Source organism: Hibiscus syriacus, unplaced genomic scaffold (assembly GCF_006381635.1).
Source record: "Hibiscus syriacus cultivar Baekdansim isolate YM2019G1 unplaced genomic scaffold, ASM638163v2 tig00117056_pilon, whole genome shotgun sequence".
Taxonomy (NCBI): Eukaryota; Viridiplantae; Streptophyta; class Magnoliopsida; order Malvales; family Malvaceae; genus Hibiscus; species Hibiscus syriacus.
The window spans coordinates 4,047,840-4,057,181 of NW_024063539.1; the positions used below are offsets into that span (position 1 = coordinate 4,047,840).

A 9,342-nucleotide genomic window follows, 5' to 3' on the forward strand; every position below is an offset into this window, starting at 1 on the left:
ACGAACGAATCTACAAAATAATATACACAAGAAATATAATCATTTAAATGTGAAATGCATGTAACTAATAAAAATGAGTCAACAAAATTATATTGATTTACTAACCGCAACACCAATGGCAATAAACAACAACTCAAAGCATCCATCTCTATCTGTTTTGATACGAGTTACTGACCCGGGATTTTTTAGCTTTAAATTGTGACAATAAGCCGGCAGTTGGGCAAACGATGCTTCTGGCAACCCCCTCAATAATTCCAAGGCGTAACATTTGGCTCTCCAAGCTTGAGAATATGAGATACTAATCTTGAACCCATCATTCATGTCAGTTATAATTTCATGTCTCCGATATACCCTTCCATTCAAAAACATTAACTCAGTCAGAAAACCACCCAACACCTTTTTGTTTGCCTGTCTATGGTGGGGAAAAACTTGGGTTCTTGAACATGTATGTTTATCAATAAAAGTCCTAACTTGAAACATTTCACAATCTTTTATCCTCTTTGCAATCATACGCTACGTACAGTTTTTGTCAATCATACACCTTGTTTCGAAATGATCTTTTCTTGATTTGTTAACTTTTAGTTGATAGCCATCTTCCACACATTTCGTATACAAAGCTATCTTCAAGTCTTCATTTGTATTAAAACAATCATCTTTCTTGATACGAATAACTTTTGTGTAACAATCAATTGCTATCTTTACCAACTCTTCTTCCGGTATCTGAAGTAATTATGACATATTCCAGTTATACTCCCGTGACATTTTCTTCTTTTTCTTTTCTTCGGGGACTTATTCTTATTCTTTTTCTTTTTTAGGGTTATATGAATTACAGAATGGATGTTCAACATGTTCATTCACAGTCGTAACTTCCTCCTCATTATCATCAACAACATCTTCCTCAGCAGCGGCTGTTTTATCATCAAAATTCGGGTATTGACCAATATCAAAATTATTACACACAGGGTCTGTTTCTTCTTCTGAAACATCATCAAAATCCGAGTATTGACCAAGATCAAAGTCCGGGTATTGACCAAGAACAAATTTCGAATACTGACTAGTACTCACAATTTTTTCTGTTGGCTCATCATTGTCTAACTGGTTAATACGAAAACTGTAATTTGGTGCTGAAAGTTGATTGAGATTTGGATTAGGAAAATGCTGTGGGTTTTAAGATTATGTTTGATATTGTGTTTGGTATTGGAAATGTGGTGAAACAAAATTTTCTTGGTGATGAAATTGTGGTGGAACCATTAAATTTTGAGGTTGATAATAACGTTGTACATTGTGAGCACCATAAACTGGGGTTGAAGAACTTAGTTGATTACTACCCGCTACTGACCCAACTTCACTGCTTCTAGGTTCAACAACATACAATGTAACATCATCTTCTTGTGAAACACTAATGTAAGCAATGGATCGTTCAACATCTTCATTGTCGGTTAACAAATAAACTTTACCTTTTCTCTGATAAGATAGCCTAAATCCACTTAGAGGCTCTAAATTCAATTTCTTTGCAACACGTAACATTAGAGTTTCATAAGTTAACTTTTTTAATGACAGTTTTAGTTGAAGATTCATGGGTAAAGGCATATATCGTAAAACGCCATGAACATTCTCCTATGACCCTCCAAATCACAAATCTATCCAAACATGATCAACATTAGATGATTTCATTCTAAAAATTGTAAATTAATTTACTAAACAAACGAGCTATAAACTACATATCATCACTAACTTAGAGAAGAACATACCTTTGTTAAGTTGATAGTTGATAATTTGAGAGAGAAATCATTGAAAAATTATATAGAAATAAAATTATCTAAAAAAAATAGAGATGGGGAAGGATGTCGTTGGATATAGGAACGGATGTCGCCGGAGAGAGTGATAGATGGAGATGGAATGAGTTGCGATTTAGGGATTTAGGTTATGAGTTGTTGCTGCTGCGTAGTTATATACCAAAAACATTTGTGTTGCGAAAATAAAACCTGTTGAGAAATTAAAATTCGTGTTACGAATTCGAAAATCCAGTTGCGAATTCAGAAATCGAGTTGCGAATTTGAAATTCAGTGTTGCGAATTTGTAAATCACGTTGCGAATTTGACTTCTGTGTTGCGATTTACAGATTCGCGTTGCGATTTACATATTCGCGTTGCGAATTTGAAAATCGCGTTGCGAATTTGGAAAATCGCAACACGAATTCGTAAAATCGCAACGCGAATTTGGAAACTGAGTTGCGAAATTGGAGTTCGCGTTGCGAATTTGTTGGTCATTTTCGCAAATCCAAAAAAAGTTGGTTAAAATCGTATATTATAAGGTATTTTCGATCACTAAAGTTATTTTCTCATATTAGAAAGTCGTTAATATTGGCAATAGTATTGTTTCTTCAAGTTTTCTATTTTTAATTTTCTTTTTAATTTATCTGGTGAAATTGAAGTTATAGTTAGATAGGAGGTAAAGCTTGCTTGAAGTTACCTCCTCGATTATATTATAAGATTAAATTAAATATGTTGACTAGTGAGATCAAATTCAATCACATCTTGAAACCTTTTACTTTTATTATTATTTTTCATTTAATCTGAACATTTGTTTCATTATATATTAAAAATATATTAATCTTTTTTCCATTTTATACTTAAATAACCTTTTCAGAGTCCATTCGAATGAATAAAACCGGATATTGGATTGATAAACAAATAAAATACGGTAATCATTGATAGTTATCTTTTATTAGAGGTGATAACTGGGTCGTTCAAATTGGATTTGTGTTGGATTGTTTTAGATTTAGACACTATATAATTTAAGTTCAATTCTGGTCAAATTAAATATGATTTAGATTTAATTCATATTTACGGTAAATTGAGTCACGCATTAGGATATATTAAATTTGTTGAAAGTCAAATTTAGCTGCAGTCAAATTTGAATTCGCTGGTTAAATTTTGGTAGCTGAAATGGTGGAAAATTGGTAAGGAAAAATTACTTAATTTAGTCTCTATACTTTAGGGTATTTATAAGATTAGTCCTTAAGCTTCAACTATAAATACCTTAACCCATTTAGCTTCAAAATCAACCCATATCATTCTAGCTTTCTCCCAATACTAGAAGAATTATAGAGTTTTCTTGAGAATTGTTTTCTCCTTTTTATCAAGAGAGAATTGCCATTGTTTTTTCCTTGTTAGATCGAGAGAAGTTGTAATTCATATTTTCTCATAGTGAAATTCTTTTACCTTTGCTCGTAGTTTTTATCATATATTATTTAGGAGTTTTCCACGTAAAATTTGTGTCTTCTTTACCTTAATCTTTATTTTCTCAAATTATCAGTTGCGATTTTGCTCTATCCGATAGCCGTATTCCGCAACAATTGACATCAGAGCCAGATTTGAGTGTGTAATATCTACTTATTATTTTTGTGGTTGCCATCAAAAGGTGGATCCTCCAACATAAGAAAGTAAGAAGTTATTACCCATTCTTTGAAGGTTCCAGAGAACTATTCACGATAATGAAATAGTGGGAGCTATCCGTAATAGAAGCTATGGAAACGAAATTTGATATTGAAAAGTTCAATGGGAGAAATTTCTCATTGTGGAAATTGAAGATGAAGGCCATCCAGAGGAAAGACAGTTGTCTAGCGGCTATCAGTGAAAGGCCGGTAGATTTCACAGATAACAACAAATGGAACGACATAGATGGGGATACTATAGCAAACCTTCATCTAGCATTAGCAGATGAAGTATTGTCAAGCATTGAGGAGAAGAGATGATGGAGATGTCTCGAGTATGAGTCCTAGCAGTGAAGAAGAGAGGATGAAGATGTCTCGAGTACCGTATGCATCGACAGTGAGAAGTTTAATGTTCACTATGATATGCACAAGACCAGATATTGCACAAACAGTGGGAGTGGTTAGTCATTACATGACAAATCCATGCAAAGAACATTGGAATACATTAAAGAGGATCCTAAGATACATCAAAGGGACCTCAAATATTGCATTATATTACGGAGGATCAAACTTACTTATCAATGGGTATGTCGATTCTGACTATGCAGGGGATTTGGATAAAAGAAAATATACTACATGATATATGCTTAAAATTGATAGTGGAGCTGTAGGCTGAGTTTCAAAATTGCAGTCAATTGTGGCTACATCCACAACAGAAGTATAATATATAGCAGCTACACAAGCCAGTAAAGAAGCAATTTGGTTGAAGATGCTATTAGAGGAGCTTGAGCACAATAAAGAGTATGTCTCTCTGTTTTGTGACAGTCAAAGCGCCTTGCATCTAGCAAGGAATCCAACATTTCATTCAAGGACAAAGCACATACAAATTCAGTACCATTTCATTCGTGAAAAGGTGGAAGAAGAGACAGTAGATATGCAGAAAATTCATATCAAATACAACATAGTAGGATTTCATGACAAATATGGTAAATGCTGATACATTTACTCAGTGTCGATCATCTTGTGGTCTGTCAGAAATGTAAGCAACATGACGATACAAGGTAGAAAGAATGGTGTGAAGATATGATTTTTTCAATCAAATCTTCAAGTGGGAGATTGTTGAAAAGTCTTAATGCACCGAAAGTGCATGTTGAAAAAAAAAGAATGAAAAATGTCAAAATACACGACAATTAGATGGTCAAATTTGGTGGAGCTGTAATTGTTGAAATTGGACAATTACCAATTTAATCTCTATACTTTAGAGTATTTACAAGATTAGTTCTTAAGCTTCAACTACAAATACTCTAACCCATTTAGCTTTAAAACCGTCCCAATCATTCTAGCTTTCTCCCAATACTAGAAATTTTAAAGTGTTTTCTTGAGAGTTGTTTTCTCCTTTTTATCAAGAGAGAATTGTTATTGTTTTCTCCTTGTTAGATCGAGAGAAGTTGTAATTCTTATTTTCTCATAGTGAAATTCTTCTACCGTTGCCCGTGGTTTTTACCCTATATTATTTAGGGGGTTTTAACGTAAAATTTGTGTATTCTTTATCTTCATTTTTATTTTTTAAAATTATCAGTTGCTATTTTACTCTATTTGATAGTCGTATTCCGCAACAATATCAACTGCTTTACCCAATGGCGTCTTCAGCTCAAACCCTTGCACCACACTAGCCACTACCAACTCCAACACTTGAACTGCTAACGAAACTCCAGGACACATTCTACGACCACTCGAGAATGGGATCAGCTCCATATTTTCCCCTTTAAAATTCTTATCTTTGTGGGTTATTCAGAATCTTTGGGGTCAAAACTCACAAGGATCGAACCACACTCGTGGGTCGCGATGAACTTTAGAAATGTTGACCAACAGTCGGGTCCGTGCAGTAATGTGGTAGCCACTAACCGTGCAGTCTTCCATGGATTTATGGGGCACCGAAAGTGGTCCGACGAGATATAAACGCAGTGTTTCCTTGATGATTGCTTTAAGGTAGAGCAAGTTCTTAATGTCTGATTCTTCGACCAACCTGTCTTTTCCCACATAGATGTCTAGTTCTTGTTGTAACCTTTTGAGTTCAACCTTGTTGTTGAGTAGCAAAGACAACGCCCATGTCAGTGTCATCGTTCTTGTATCAGAAGCTGCTAATATCAGACCCTACAATATGAAAGGAAAACCAGATGATAAATTGTTGAAGAATACTTTAATTCTTACTATAGTTATAAACTTACCAGGCTGGTGGCTTTGTTGATTGTATCGACATCATGTTTCTCTGTCTCAACGCCCATTGAAAGCATAACATCCATGAAATCTTCGTTGTTGTTGTTGTTGTTGTTGTTGTTCGATGAATCCGATGATCTCTTTCGTTTGTGATCTTGTAACCATCCTTGTGCAACTTCTTCTAGTTCTTTTCTTACTTTCTTAATCAACCTCTCGTCTCCCCTGATATCCAACCATGTTAAATAAGGCAACGCATAGGATATAACAAATATCCCACTCAAGTTGAAGAAATCTTTCAGTGATTTCTTCTATTTCTCACTCTCAACATCTTTACCCGAACTCGAAATCCGCTTCCCTACGATCATCCTTAGAATCATGTTCAGAGTTGTATTCTCAAACCATTTCTTCATGTCCACCAAAACGTTATCTGATACATCTTTCTTCTCGTCCCAAAGTTGATATAACTCTTTCAGCGATGTATTGATTTCAGATTCTCGGACATGTCTGAGTTGCTCGAGGTAGTAGTTCGAGAGGAGCTCGATGGTGGCGATTTTACGCATTTGTCACCATTGATCTCCGTAAGGGGCGAAGCCGAACATGGCGTGGTTGTAACTCAACAACTCTATGGTAAGTGTTGATGGACGAGTAGCAAAGGCTTTGTCGTTGATGGTTAAACACTCTTTGGCAGTTTCATGGTCGCTGACGATCAGAACTCTTTGAACACCCATCTTGATGGTGAAGATTGGACGTATTTGTCGGCCATTTCGTTGAGGACTATGTGGGAAGGCTTGGGGCCTCTTAGGAGGTGGAGATGGCCGATCACAGGCCATGAATTTCCAGCTTCGGGTGCTTCTCTCTTTTTGTTCATGACCTTTAAAGTGTGTTTAAATATCCAAATGAGTGAGAAAAGAAGGATTGAGAAAGCGAAAATCGATGAAATGAACGAGAATGAATGAGAAAGATCCATTTGATCATTGAGATGGTCTCAGAAAAGTATCATGCAGCGGTGTGTATGCATATATATATATATATATATATGTATGTGTGTGTGTTATATTAAGGTTATAAATGAGTTAAATTCGAATCAAACTGAAATATTATTAAATTTAATTAGTTTGTAAACTTAAAATTATCCAATGTAATTCGAATTACAACAGGAACGGTTATATGAATATGCAATCAATTACAAAAGATGTTTCTTTCGGTGGAATATTTCTCTCAAACTTATCTTATAGATATATCCCTCAATGTTTATCTAATTTTATTTCTACACTTACCTATATACTTAAAGTGGCGATTCATTGTACACCAACAAATAAACACACTTGCTTAGCACGACTATAAATAGACTATACTTCTTTAGTTTCATGTGTCGTGTCGTGTAGGAAAGAAAGTAGCCTATTAAAAGTAAGTGAATATCAATTAGAATTAATAAAAAAATATTATCAATTAGAAATTTAAATACACTATGGTTCTTTCATTTCGTGTACCGTGTAGGAGAGAGATTAGTTTACGAGATAAATAATTAACGAACCGAACGGACATATTCATTTGTTTAATTTTAAAGATTTAAGAAATTAAATGAACGAATATGAATAACTAAATGAACCTACTTTCTTGTTTTAAGATGAAATGAGCTTCTTCGGGCGTAAATCTTCATGGTTCTCTTCATGTGTTTCTCTGTTTTAGAATTTGATTTACAGCTGGTCATGTTTTCTAGTAGGCTACTACTAGCAAACCATATTAACTGTGTTTAAAAAACTTTAACATATATATTTTCCAGCACGTAATGATGATGTGTCGATTACCTTGACTATGTCTGGTGTCGAGCTCAAGTCAACTATGTCCGGTGGTGAGCTCGGGGGAAGGTTTACCCGTCTCAGAGGAACTGTAGTTAGGAGAACACGGAAGATGCTAACATCCAGGATGATTGGTTTACTTCCTATATTTGCAGGCTCAAATACACACACATCGTGTTCTTCTATGTTGTTGTCGTTCACAAACTTCCTCCATCCACCTGAAATCCCTCCTCTTTTGCGACTTCGGTGATAATAAAATCGGGTCCTCCATGTACGCTCATTCATACGAAGAATCACATCTGTCATTGTTTTAATGAGATGTTTAACCACCCATGCAATAGGGATAGAATGTTATAACGATCAAGAGTGTTGCAAATGAATAATGCTTGTTCTTATTCACAGTAAGAATTACAAGGCTGGTTTATATACAACCATAAGATTAACCAACAAACTGAATTATAACAACTAACTAATCAGCTAACTAATAAACTAACTTGAACTAACTGAGCTAACTGATAACTAACTAATTACAAACAATAATGCAAGCTGATTTATCGAGCTGATATATCCTAATACCCCCTCAAGCTGGATGTGCATGTATGTTAAGGAGACCCAGCTTGGCAATAAAGGCACGATGTATGGGAGGCCGAAGAGTTTTTGTGAAGATGTCAGCCAACTGATCTGAGGATCGAACATGAAACAACTTCAAAAACCCAACCTTTACCTTGTCTCGTACAAAATGACAATCAACCTCTATATGTTTTGTCCTCTCATGAAACACTTGATTAGTTGCAAGGTTAATTGCAACCTGATTATCGCAATATAATCTTGCATAATCAACATCCTCATGAAATGAAGATAGAAAGGAAACAAGCCAAACTAACTCACCTGTAGCCATAGCTCGATATTCAGCTTCGTAGGAACATCAGCTAACAACTGCTTGTTTCTTCAATTTACAGGACACCAGGCTATGACCAAAGAAAGCACAAAAACCCATCGTGGAGCGTCTTGTATCAAGACAGAAACTGTAATCTGAATCAACAAATATGCTTAGATGATTGGTGGATCGAACTGGAAATAATAAGCCGAGACCAGGAGAACTTTTGATGTATGCCAGAAGGATGTTTTAAGGCAATCATATGAGGCAGGTGAGGTGAAGAAACAATTTGGCTCAATAAATGTACAGTATGAACGATGTTTGGCCTTGTATTGGTCAAGTATAACAAACGACCTATCAACCATCGATACTTCTGAGGATCAGAGAGTAACGTTCCTTCGTTTGCACTTAACTTCAAGGAAGAAGGCATGGGTGATTCGACTGGTTTGGCACCCAAGCAACCTGTATCTTCTAGCAGTTGTAACGCATATTTCCTCTGGGATAGAATAATTACAGAGCTATTCCTAGAAATTTCAAAGCCCAAAAAATAACGCAGGGGTCCCAAATCCTTTAGTTTGAAATGCTTTTGTAAAAGGCTTTGTATTTTATAAAGAGCTTGTAGGTCTTTCCCAGCCAAAATGATATCATCTACATATACGAGGAGAGCAATGAATTCATTTCCACATCCCTTTGTGAACAAAGAATGTTCAAATGGGGACTGCTGAAAGCCATGTTGAATTACAACATTAGAAAATGCAGTGAACTATTTCTTGGATGTCTGCTTCAGACCATAAATGGATTTGTAAAGCTTACAAACCAAATTAGACCCTTTAATCTTAGATTTGTATCCAGGAGGTATTTTCATGTAAACTTCCTCATATAATACGCCATTGAGAAAGGCATTGTTTACATCTAATTGCAACAAATGCCAGTTACGTGTAGCTGCAAGAGAGAGCATGACTCGAAAGGAAGTCATCTTCGCAACAGGTGAGAATGTGTCCATGTAGTCAATT

General features: G+C 35.4%; 1 pseudogene; it reads right to left on the minus strand.

The window, feature by feature from the left end:
* Positions 1-1,574: 1,574 nt before the first annotated feature.
* LOC120198232 lies at positions 1,575-6,620 on the minus strand (annotated as a pseudogene).
* Positions 6,621-9,342: the final 2,722 nt, after the last annotated feature.